Source organism: Acipenser ruthenus, chromosome 10 (assembly GCF_902713425.1).
Source record: "Acipenser ruthenus chromosome 10, fAciRut3.2 maternal haplotype, whole genome shotgun sequence".
Taxonomy (NCBI): domain Eukaryota; kingdom Metazoa; phylum Chordata; class Actinopteri; order Acipenseriformes; family Acipenseridae; genus Acipenser; species Acipenser ruthenus.
This window is the reverse complement of record NC_081198.1, coordinates 21,257,057-21,269,510: the sequence shown is the minus strand read 5'-3', so window position 1 is coordinate 21,269,510 and position 12,454 is coordinate 21,257,057. Positions and strand designations below refer to the sequence as shown.

Here is a 12,454-nt window from a genome sequence, read left to right as displayed (position 1 = left end):
AATGTAAAATCTCAATAAAAGAGTATTAATATCTGATACGTCCCCTATCAGGGGACCATATATTAAATTGATTTTTGGAATCGGGAGATGGAACAGGGGCTTGCTCCGTCCACTCCACGCATCGGCCCGGTATTGCAGTACCTCCGGGAACGGTGCACACCTTTCTCTAACGTTGGTCAAAGTCAGATCTGGATCTCTCCTGTGAGCATTTTGTCTACCCCTGCTGGAGGGAGAGTGCCAGTGTTGATGCAAGTTTTCCCGCCGTTTTACTTCTTTTTTTTTTCTTTCTCTCTTTCTTTCTCTCTTTCTTTCTCTTTCTTTCTTGCTTTCTTTCTTTCTTTTATTCACATGTGGTGATGATGTAGACAGCAGCAGTTTGTTTCCTGGGAGCATGCAGCTAACCAGACAAGTGTGGTGGAACATGTCCCTATGCCAGGACCTTCTTAGCAAGCCAGCCAGCCAGCGAGGCACAGTTTTAGTTACCAAGGCACCTTGCACAGCATAGCAGCTTGGCATGACTATTTGTAAGACGCACTCCGCCAGTTTATGTTTTGTTTTTGGTGTTATGTGTGTGTTTTTGCTTTGTTTTGTTTTCTCCTGCTTAAATTGCACATTTCCCCTCTGGAAGCAGCAGCCCGTTTTTTGGGGGTCTGCTTGTGCTTGGAATTTTGCACCCACCTTTGAATCCCCCTGTGCCGTCCGGGCTGGGGGGCCCCGGGCAAGGGCCAAGTCGCCATCGCTTCTCGGCCTTTTGGCTAAGATCAAGTGTAGTATCTGTTCTTATCAGTTTAATATCTGATACGTCCCCTATCAGGGGACCATATATTAAATTGATTTTTGGAATCGGGAGATGGAACAGGGGCTTGCTCCGTCCACTCCACGCATCGGCCCGGTATTGCAGTACCTCCGGGAACGGTGCACACCTTTCTCTAACGTTGGTCAAAGTCAGATCTGGATCTCTCCTGTGAGCATTTTGTCTACCCCTGCTGGAGGGAGAGTGCCAGTGTTGATGCAAGTTTTCCCGCCGTTTAACTTCTTTTTCTTTCTTTCTCTCTTTCTTTCTCTCTTTCTCTCTTTCTTTCTCTCTTTCTTTCTTGCTGTCTTTCTTTCTTTTATTCACATGTGGTGATGATGTAGACAGCAGCAGGTTGTTTCCTGGGAGCATGCAGCTAACCAGACAAGTGTGGTGGAACATGTCCCTATGCCAGGACCTTCTTAGCAAGCCAGCCAGCCAGCGAGGCACAGTTGTAGTTACCCAAGGCACCTTGCACAGCATAGCAGCTTGGCATGACTATTTGTAAGACGCACTCCGCCAGTTTATGTTTTGTTTTTGGTGTTATGTGTGTGTTTTTGCTTTGTTTTGTTTTCTCCTGCTTAAATTGCACATTTCCCCTCTGGAAGCAGCAGCCCGTTTTTTTGGGGTCTGCTTGTGGTTGAAATTTTGCACCCACCTTTGAATCCCCCTGTGCCGTCCGGGCTGGGGGGCCCCGGGCAAGGGCCAAGTCGCCATCGCTTCTCGGCCTTTTGGCTAAGATCAAGTGTAGTATCTGTTCTTATCAGTTTAATATCTGATACGTCCCCTATCAGGGGACCCAGCAGCGGCCCCCCCCTGAGTAGGGCCCTCTCAGCGCCAGCACTCCCCCTCGGCTCTCGTTATGACGCCATAAGGATTGAGTCCGTGGGGGAGGAAAGCAAAAGCGACAGTGAAAGTGAGAGTGAGAAGGAGGGGAAGGGAGTGAAGAACCAGCAGAGGGTGGGGAAAAGAAAGGGTAGAGACGAGGGGGGGAAAAGAAAGAAGATCAGGATCAAAGACAGCAAGTTGCAGGTGGCCCCCATAGATCCAAAACCAGCTAATGTCCACACAAAGTCCCCAGTCTTGCCCTCGCAGGCAGAGACGGAGGCGAGTGGGACGGCTACACTGCCGCCTAGTGGGCAGGTAGCAGCCAGCCAGGGCATCCCCAGCCAGCCTTCCCAGTCGTTGGCACAAACCCTAGCACACCTCGCAGAAGAGGTGTTCACTAATGCACCGAGGGAGAGGTCGGGGTCAACACCTTCCCTGACCAGCAGTACCTCGGTAGCAATGACCCTCTTCAAGCGAAGGGCCTCCCTTCAAAGCATCCTTGACCCCCTCCCTTGTATGGGCAAAACCAGGGGCCCCCTAGAGGTCCTCCTAGATACAGCACTGGAGGACATGGGAATACCCCTGGACGCGGTAAGCCAGAAGTCTGCTAACAGCTCCAATTCAACAGACGGTAACAGCCAAAGAATGCTGTCTGTCATAACCCCCCCCCAGGACAAAGCTGACCCACACGTTCCGAGGGGCCCTGAGCAAGTTCCACCAGACTTACCTTGTGGGGAGTTGAATAGCCCCAACAACTCCACGTACTGTGCATATAAAGACGGTGCCTTCTTGGACGAGGCAGCAGTGAGTACCTTCTCAGGGGTGATGGGAGTTGCAAATAAGCCCAAGCCCCCTCGAAGCAAGCGTAGAGCTAAGAGTAGGAAGAGTGTCCCGACCTCCCAATCATAGTCGCTATGGGGTGGACGCAGCGACTCCTTTTCTTGTTAGCTACCCTGATGGCCCTGATATGTGTGTCTGTTAATGTCAGGAGCATCAGGGAGACACAAAAAAGATTTGATGTACTAAACTATCTAGCTAACTTGAAAGCAGATCTCATCTTTCTGCAGGAGTGTGGTATTTCGTCGAGCCCTGATTATAGGAACCTGAAGGAGAGTTGGACCCTGGGGGACTCCTTCTGGTCGGGCTCCAACATAGCCAGAGCCGACGGAGTAGGTATCCTGTTTAAAAACCCATTTATTACCTCCCGCAGCAGCAGGGAGGTAGAACCTGGTAGAATTCTGAGCGTGGATGTGACATACAACAACACTCCCCTCAGACTGGTCAATGTCTACGCACCCACTAACCAAAACGAAAGAGTTCAATTTTTTCCACAGCTGCGTCCACTCCTGCTGGGGAACGTACCCGTCATCGTGTCAGGTGACTTCAATTGTGCTCTGAGGGACGTAGACCGGAGCAGGCCACGCAACGACCGCTCTAGTAGAGTTTTGTCCTCCGTAATATCTGATTTCTCCCTGTGTGATGCAGGTAAGGACCTGGTGCCTCCCTTTACCTGGGTGAGCTCATCTGGGACCTCCTTCTCCCGTATAGATCACGTCCTGCATACCAGCTCCCTTACGAAGACGGCAGTAGACACCCAGGCCGTCTTCTTCTCTGACCATAGGCTCCTGCAGGTAACATTGCAGGTCCCTCAGACCTCCCAGATGGGGTCAGGGGTCTGGAAATTAAACACCTCCTTACTCGATGACCCCTCCATAGCTGCAGCCTATAAGAGCAGGCTTGTTGAGTGGACCACTTTGCGTGACCTATTCAACTCCCCTATAGAGTGGTGGGAGATGGTCAAAATGAGAACTAAGGGTTATTTCATAGCAGCAGGCAAGAGGAAAGCAAAAGAAAGGAGGGCCAAATATAAATACCTGAATGCTGCCCTCCAGCGTCTGAGCCTGCTTCAGCTTCGGGGGTTCCCTGTAAGCGACGAGATAGCCCAGACCAAGCTAGATCTTTCAGTGCTTTGTAGGGAGGAACAACGAAAGGTCATGCACAATGCAAAAGTGCAAAAAATGGAGGAAGACGAAAAGTGTACTCGCTTCTTCTTCCAGAAAACGAGGGAGAAGCGGCACTTGATGTCCTCCATGCTCGACAGCAGGGGGAGGATAGTAGAGGATAGTGAGGGAGTGAAAAAAGTGGTAGAGAACTTCTATAGGGACCTGTATAACATCAAAGCTACAGATGACACCCTGATAGAGTGGTTCCTGAGCCAGTTGGAGCCTGACTCAGTGCGGGACGAGGAGGAGGAGGAGAAGGACCCAGAACTCACGCTGGAGGAGCTCACCCAGGCGGTTAAGACCATGAACACCGGTAAGACGCCAGGTCCAGATGGCATCCCGGGTGAGTATTACCATCTTTTTTGGGACACGCTAAAAGTCCATTTAGCGGAGGTCTACAGAGCGTTCTACAGGGAGAAGCGGTTGGGCCCTTCTATGCGGGAGAGTGTAATTACTCTCCTTCATAAGAAAGGGGAAGTTAAAGATCTACGGAATTGGCGCCCAATCAGCCTCCTTTGCGTGGATTACAAGATACTAGCCAAAGCTCTGATGCTCCGGCTACAAGTACACCTCCCTTTGGTCATTGGCCCCGACCAGGCTTGTGGCGTCCCAGGGAGGTCCATCACGGATATTTTAATGTTAACAAGGGACATTCTGGCTTATTCTAGAGAACGGAACCATCCCCTCTGCCTGTTCAACCTTGACCAGGAGAAGGCGTTCGATAGGGTAAGCCATGAATATATGTACAAAGTGATGGACCAGATGAAATTCGCTCCTGGACTTAGGGAGTGGGTTAAAACCATCTATACAAACATTAGTACCCGAGTCTTGGTGAACAGGCACCTGACTGGTAAAATATCTATCCAGTCAGGGGTCAGACAGGGTTGCCCACTATCCCCACTGCTATATGTCGTGTGCATTGAACCCCTCCTGCCGGCAATTCGTAGGGATACCAATATAACTGGTTTCCAGCTGCCTGGATCCAACGGGGTCCAGGTCAAAACAACAGCATATATGGACGATGTGTCACTCATTTGCACCAACACATCGTCGGTACCTCGGATTAGTAATATCCTTGAGAAGTACTGCACGGCGACCGGGGCAGTGATTAATAAGTCCAAGAGCGAAGTCTACGTGTCTAAAAATTGGCAGGTAGATAGGGAACTGTCGGACATGTACCCTGTCAAAAAGGACAAAATCAAGATTCTGGGCCTCATTTTCGAGAACAATAGCTCGGGGGCCCAGAGCTGGACGGCGGCCATTAACCAGGTCCGTAAAAAGATTGGCGGTGGAGCACAAGATCCTTAACAATGACTGGTAAAGTATTAATAACCAAGTCTATACTGTTCCCCATCCTCTCTTATGTAGGAAAAATCTTTCCCCCAGACAGGACCACCAAAAAAGTGGTGGACCGCATTATCCACCGCTTTATCTGGGGCAGCAAGATGGAGAGGGTAAAGCGAGCCACCCTGTGTAAAGCCGACAAGAAGGGAGGTAAGGGGGTCCCGGACGTTGTGCAGCTCACCCGAGTGCAGGGGCTCACGCAAACTATCAAGAACATCCAGGCCCTGGACAGGAAGGTATGTTACATGAATCGTTTCTATTTTGCCACCTGTCTCAGGGCCTTGGGCCTCTGCACTATTGATAACACCGTGCCGTACTCCTGGGACCCCCCATTGTATTTTAGAACCTTAAGGGACACTATATATAAATTGGGCTTAGATAAAGCAAAATTGGCCTCCTGGGAATACAAGGCTGTAACTAAATATCTTGCCGGTTCCCAGGAAATTGAAAAAGTAGCTACTTTCTCCCTCACCCAAAGCCAAAAAATCTGGGAGAATGTGTCTCACAGCTGCCTCAGTAATGTCCAGAAGGATATAGCATGGAACACCGTCCACAGTGCACTCCCCACTCGAGCGTTCATGTTCAGGAGGGGACTAGCCCAAGTAGAAACATGCCCCTATGCAAAGTGCCGCAAGAGAGAAACACCAGCCCATATCTTCTGGGAGTGTGATGTGGCTGGCAGTGTCTGGCTCTCTGTCTCTGTCTTCCTAAACAGGTTTGCTGACATGGCCAAGATGACCGCTGAGACTGTGCTCTATGGGCCTGCGGGAGGAATCACTACCAGCACAGCTAAGTGCGTTTGGCGTGTCATCAATGTTGTCAAGCAGATCCTGTGGGAAGGCCGTAACGTCTGTGTCTATCACAAGCAGGAGCTAGACACTATCACCACGACCAGAAGGGCACAAACTCTTATCAAGGACTTTGTAATTCTGGACATGCGGACCCTCGGGAAGGACAAGGCCTGCGCGGAGTGGAGGATCGCCGGACTTCAGGACGTGAAGATGGAATAAAGGAAAAAACTGGAACCGCTAGCTCCTAGGAGCGGGACTACGGGGCACCGCTAAGCCTTTTATTTATTTTGTCATGCCAGCATTCCGCCCTTTTTAGCTGGCATGACCGTTTTTCAACGGTGCCCTGGTTTTATGTAGTCTTTTGTTTCAGTTTTATGGACTTTTATTTGATTTACGTTGAATGTTTTATTTGATTTTGTTTTGTTTTGTTTTATGTATCTTTAAGATTTTTAATGTAAACTATTAAAAGTTACATTTTAAGTGTTTTAAAATTTTAGAATTTTAACTCACTGTTTTATACACTGTCCCTTTTCCCCTGTCCCTGTTTTAGATCTAGTTTTATGTTCACTTTTGAACCTTTTAGAGAGCACTCCCCGGCCCTCACAAGCACTGGTTTTTTATAGATGGTTCTTTTTTTCCAGTCACTTTTAAAACAGCACAGGTTTTTTTCATGTTGATTTTAATCTGTGTCTGTTTTAACCATGTACAAAGCACAATTGTCTTGGTGTTTTTAAATGTATTTTAAATGCTTTTAAAACAAAATGTATGTCTGTATGCATGAATGTCATCTTTAAAAGAAATGTAAAATGAATGAAAAAACGAATGGGTGTAAATGTAAAAAAATGTAAAATCTCAATAAAAGAGTATTAATATCTGATACGTCCCCTATCAGGGGACCATATATTAAATTGATTTTTGGAATGGGGAGATGGAACAGGGGCTTGCTCCGTCCACTCCACGCATCGGCCCGGTATTGCAGTACCTCCGGGAACGGTGCACACCTTTCTCTAACGTTGGTCAAAGTCAGATCTGGATCTCTCCTGTGAGCATTTTGTCTACCCCTGCTGGAGGGAGAGTGCCAGTGTTGATGCAAGTTTTCCCGCCGTTTTACTTCTTTTTTTTCTTTCTCTCTTTCTCTCTTTCTTTCTTTCTCTCTTTCTCTCTTTCTTTCTCTCTTTCTTTCTTGCTGTCTTTCTTTCTTTTATTCACATGTGGTGATGATGTAGACAGCAGCAGGTTGTTTCCTGGGAGCATGCAGCTAACCAGACAAGTGTGGTGGAACATGTCCCTATGCCAGGACCTTCTTAGCAAGCCAGCCAGCCAGCGAGGCACAGTTGTAGTTACCCAAGGCACCTTGCACAGCATAGCAGCTTGGCATGACTATTTGTAAGACGCACTCCGCCAGTTTATGTTTTGTTTTTGGTGTTATGTGTGTGTTTTTGCTTTGTTTTGTTTCCTCCTGCTTAAATTGCACATTTCCCCTCTGGAAGCAGCAGCCCGTTTTTTTGGGGTCTGCTTGTGCTTGAAATTTTGCACCCACCTTTGAATCCCCCTGTGCCGTCCGGGCTGGGGGGCCCCGGGCAAGGGCCAAGTCGCCATCGCTTCTCGGCCTTTTGGCTAAGATCAAGTGTAGTATCTGTTCTTATCAGTTTAATATCTGATACGTCCCCTATCAGGGGACCATATATTAAATTGATTTTTGGAATCGGGAGATGGAAAAGGGGCTTGCTCCGTCCACTCCACGCATCGGCCCGGTATTGCAGTACCTCCGGGAACGGTGCACACCTTTCTCTAACGTTGGTCAAAGTCAGATCAGGATCTCTCCTGTGAGCATTTTGTCTACCCCTGCTGGAGGGAGAGTGCCAGTGTTGATGCAAGTTTTCCCGCCGTTTTACTTCTTTTTTTTTTCTTTCTCTCTTTCTTTCTTTCTCTCTTTCTTTCTCTCTTTCTCTCTTTCTTTCTCTCTTTCTTTCTTGCTGTCTTTCTTTCTTTTATTCACATGTGGTGATGATGTAGACAGCAGCAGTTTGTTTCCTGGGAGCATGCAGCTAACCAGACAAGTGTGGTGGAACATGTCCCTATGCCAGGACCTTCTTAGCAAGCCAGCCAGCCAGCGAGGCACAGTTGTAGTTACCCAAGGCACCTTGCACAGCATAGCAGCTTGGCATGACTATTTGTAAGACGCACTCCGCCAGTTTATGTTTTGTTTTTGGTGTTATGTGTGTGTTTTTGCTTTGTTTTGTTTTCTCCTGCTTAAATTGCACATTTCCCCTCTGGAAGCAGCAGCCCGTTTTTTTGGGGTCTGCTTGTGGTTGAAATTTTGCACCCACCTTTGAATCCCCCTGTGCCGTCCGGGCTGGGGGGCCCCGGGCAAGGGCCAAGTCGCCATCGCTTCTCGGCCTTTTGGCTAAGATCAAGTGTAGTATCTGTTCTTATCAGTTTAATATCTGATACGTCCCCTATCAGGGGACCCAGCAGCGGCCCCCCCCTGAGTAGGGCCCTCTCAGCGCCAGCACTCCCCCTCGGCTCTCGTTATGACGCCATAAGGATTGAGTCCGTGGGGGAGGAAAGCGAAAGCGACAGTGAAAGTGAGAGTGAGAAGGAGGGGAAGGGAGTGAAGAACCAGCAGAGGGTGGGGAAAAGAAAGGGTAGAGACGAGGGGGGGAAAAGAAAGAAGATCAGGATCAAAGACAGCAAGTTGCAGGTGGCCCCCATAGATCCAAAACCAGCTAATGTCCACACAAAGTCCCCAGTCTTGCCCTCGCAGGCAGAGACGGAGGCGAGTGGGACGGCTACACTGCCGCCTAGTGGGCAGGTAGCAGCCAGCCAGGGCATCCCCAGCCAGCCTTCCCAGTCGTTGGCACAAACCCTAGCACACCTCGCAGAAGAGGTGTTCACTAATGCACCGAGGGAGAGGTCGGGGTCAACACCTTCCCTGACCAGCAGTACCTCGGTAGCAATGACCCTCTTCAAGCGAAGGGCCTCCCTTCAAAGCATCCTTGACCCCCTCCCTTGTATGGGCAAAACCAGGGGCCCCCTAGAGGTCCTCCTAGATACAGCACTGGAGGACATGGGAATACCCCTGGACGCGGTAAGCCAGAAGTCTGCTAACAGCTCCAATTCAACAGACGGTAACAGCCAAAGAATGCTGTCTGTCATAACCCCCCCCCAGGACAAAGCTGACCCACACGTTCCGAGGGGCCCTGAGCAAGTTCCACCAGACTTACCTTGTGGGGAGTTGAATAGCCCCAACAACTCCACGTACTGTGCATATAAAGACGGTGCCTTCTTGGACGAGGCAGCAGTGAGTACCTTCTCAGGGGTGATGGGAGTTGCAAATAAGCCCAAGCCCCCTCGAAGCAAGCGTAGAGCTAAGAGTAGGAAGAGTGTCCCGACCTCCCAATCATAGTCGCTATGGGGTGGACGCAGCGACTCCTTTTCTTGTTAGCTACCCTGATGGCCCTGATATGTGTGTCTGTTAATGTCAGGAGCATCAGGGAGACACAAAAAAGATTTGATGTACTAAACTATCTAGCTAACTTGAAAGCAGATCTCATCTTTCTGCAGGAGTGTGGTATTTCGTCGAGCCCTGATTATAGGAACCTGAAGGAGAGTTGGACCCTGGGGGACTCCTTCTGGTCGGGCTCCAACATAGCCAGAGCCGACGGAGTAGGTATCCTGTTTAAAAACCCATTTATTACCTCCCGCAGCAGCAGGGAGGTAGAACCTGGTAGAATTCTGAGCGTGGATGTGACATACAACAACACTCCCCTCAGACTGGTCAATGTCTACGCACCCACTAACCAAAACGAAAGAGTTCAATTTTTTCCACAGCTGCGTCCACTCCTGCTGGGGAACGTACCCGTCATCGTGTCAGGTGACTTCAATTGTGCTCTGAGGGACGTAGACCGGAGCAGGCCACGCAACGACCGCTCTAGTAGAGTTTTGTCCTCCGTAATATCTGATTTCTCCCTGTGTGATGCAGGTAAGGACCTGGTGCCTCCCTTTACCTGGGTGAGATCATCTGGGACCTCCTTCTCCCGTATAGATCACGTCCTGCATACCAGCTCCCTTACGAAGACGGCAGTAGACACCCAGGCCGTCTTCTTCTCTGACCATAGGCTCCTGCAGGTAACATTGCAGGTCCCTCAGACCTCCCAGATGGGGTCAGGGGTCTGGAAATTAAACACCTCCTTACTCGATGACCCCTCCATAGCTGCAGCCTATAAGAGCAGGCTTGTTGAGTGGACCACTTTGCGTGACCTATTCAACTCCCCTATAGAGTGGTGGGAGATGGTCAAAATGAGAACTAAGGGTTATTTCATAGCAGCAGGCAAGAGGAAAGCAAAAGAAAGGAGGGCCAAATATAAATACCTGAATGCTGCCCTCCAGCGTCTGAGCCTGCTTCAGCTTCGGGGGTTCCCTGTAAGCGACGAGATAGCCCAGACCAAGCTAGATCTTTCAGTGCTTTGTAGGGAGGAACAACGAAAGGTCATGCACAATGCAAAAGTGCAAAAAATGGAGGAAGACGAAAAGTGTACTCGCTTCTTCTTCCAGAAAACGAGGGAGAAGCGGCACTTGATGTCCTCCATGCTCGACAGCAGGGGGAGGATAGTAGAGGATAGTGAGGGAGTGAAAAAAGTGGTAGAGAACTTCTATAGGGACCTGTATAACATCAAAGCTACAGATGACACCCTGATAGAGTGGTTCCTGAGCCAGTTGGAGCCTGACTCAGTGCGGGACGAGGAGGAGGAGGAGAAGGACCCAGAACTCACGCTGGAGGAGCTCACCCAGGCGGTAAAGACCATGAACACCGGTAAGACGCCAGGTCCAGATGGCATCCCGGGTGAGTATTACCATCTTTTTTGGGACACGCTAAAAGTCCATTTAGCGGAGGTCTACAGAGCGTTCTACAGGGAGAAGCGGTTGGGCCCTTCTATGCGGGAGAGTGTAATTACTCTCCTTCATAAGAAAGGGGAAGTTAAAGATCTACGGAATTGGCGCCCAATCAGCCTCCTTTGCGTGGATTACAAGATACTAGCCAAAGCTCTGATGCTCCGGCTACAAGTACACCTCCCTTTGGTCATTGGCCCCGACCAGGCTTGTGGCGTCCCAGGGAGGTCCATCACGGATATTTTAATGTTAACAAGGGACATTCTGGCTTATTCTAGAGAACGGAACCATCCCCTCTGCCTGTTCAACCTTGACCAGGAGAAGGCGTTCGATAGGGTAAGCCATGAATATATGTACAAAGTGATGGACCAGATGAAATTCGCTCCTGGACTTAGGGAGTGGGTTAAAACCATCTATACAAACATTAGTACCCGAGTCTTGGTGAACAGGCACCTGACTGGTAAAATATCTATCCAGTCAGGGGTCAGACAGGGTTGCCCACTATCCCCACTGCTATATGTCGTGTGCATTGAACCCCTCCTGCAGGCAATTCGTAGGGATACCAATATAACTGGTTTCCAGCTGCCTGGATCCAACGGGGTCCAGGTCAAAACAACAGCATATATGGACGATGTGTCACTCATTTGCACCAACACATCGTCGGTACCTCGGATTAGTAATATCCTTGAGAAGTACTGCACGGCGACCGGGGCAGTGATTAATAAGTCCAAGAGCGAAGTCTACGTGTCTAAAAATTGGCAGGTAGATAGGGAACTGTCGGACATGTACCCTGTCAAAAAGGACAAAATCAAGATTCTGGGCCTCATTTTCGAGAACAATAGCTCGGGGGCCCAGAGCTGGACGGCGGCCATTAACCAGGTCCGTAAAAAGATTGGCGGTGGAGCACAAGATCCTTAACAATGACTGGTAAAGTATTAATAACCAAGTCTATACTGTTCCCCATCCTCTCTTATGTAGGAAAAATCTTTCCCCCAGACAGGACCACCAAAAAAGTGGTGGACCGCATTATCCACCGCTTTATCTGGGGCAGCAAGATGGAGAGGGTAAAGCGAGCCACCCTGTGTAAAGCCGACAAGAAGGGAGGTAAGGGGGTCCCGGACGTTGTGCAGCTCACCCGAGTGCAGGGGCTCACGCAAACTATCAAGAACATCCAGGCCCTGGACAGGAAGGTATGTTACATGAATCGTTTCTATTTTGCCACCTGTCTCAGGGCCTTGGGCCTCTGCACTATTGATAACACCGTGCCGTACTCCTGGGACCCCCCATTGTATTTTAGAACCTTAAGGGACACTATATATAAATTGGGCTTAGATAAAGCAAAATTGGCCTCCTGGGAATACAAGGCTGTAACTAAATATCTTGCCGGTTCCCAGGAAATTGAAAAAGTAGCTACTTTCTCCCTCACCCAAAGCCAAAAAATCTGGGAGAATGTGTCTCACAGCTGCCTCAGTAATGTCCAGAAGGATATAGCATGGAACACCGTCCACAGTGCACTCCCCACTCGAGCGTTCATGTTCAGGAGGGGACTAGCCCAAGTAGAAACATGCCCCTATGCAAAGTGCCGCAAGAGAGAAACACCAGCCCATATCTTCTGGGAGTGTGATGTGGCTGGCAGTGTCTGGCTCTCTGTCTCTGTCTTCCTAAACAGGTTTGCTGACATGGCCAAGATGACCGCTGAGACTGTGCTCTATGGGCCTGCGGGAGGAATCACTACCAGCACAGCTAAGTGCGTTTGGCGTGTCATCAATGTTGTCAAGCAGATCCTGTGGGAAGGCCGTAAC

At 49.5% G+C, this 12,454-nt stretch overlaps 2 non-coding genes and 4 pseudogenes across 2 annotated transcripts; all 6 read left to right on the top strand.

Annotated features, from left to right (window-relative positions):
• Positions 1-8: 8 nt before the first annotated feature.
• Positions 9-163, top strand: LOC131738675 (U2 spliceosomal RNA; annotated as a pseudogene).
• Positions 164-735: 572 nt separating this feature from the next.
• On the top strand, positions 736-926 carry LOC131738892 (U2 spliceosomal RNA). Its single transcript, XR_009330060.1, has one exon. It is a non-coding gene; the product is annotated as a U2 spliceosomal RNA (small nuclear RNA).
• A 582-nt stretch (positions 927-1,508) lies between these two features.
• Positions 1,509-1,611, top strand: LOC131738544 (U2 spliceosomal RNA; annotated as a pseudogene).
• Positions 1,612-6,608: 4,997 nt separating this feature from the next.
• On the top strand, positions 6,609-6,763 carry LOC131738635 (U2 spliceosomal RNA; annotated as a pseudogene).
• Positions 6,764-7,356: 593 nt separating this feature from the next.
• LOC131739220 (U2 spliceosomal RNA) lies at positions 7,357-7,547 on the top strand. The gene has a single exon (XR_009330387.1). It is a non-coding gene; the product is annotated as a U2 spliceosomal RNA (small nuclear RNA).
• A 599-nt stretch (positions 7,548-8,146) lies between these two features.
• Positions 8,147-8,249, top strand: LOC131738543 (U2 spliceosomal RNA; annotated as a pseudogene).
• The last annotated feature ends 4,205 nt before the right edge of the window (positions 8,250-12,454 follow it).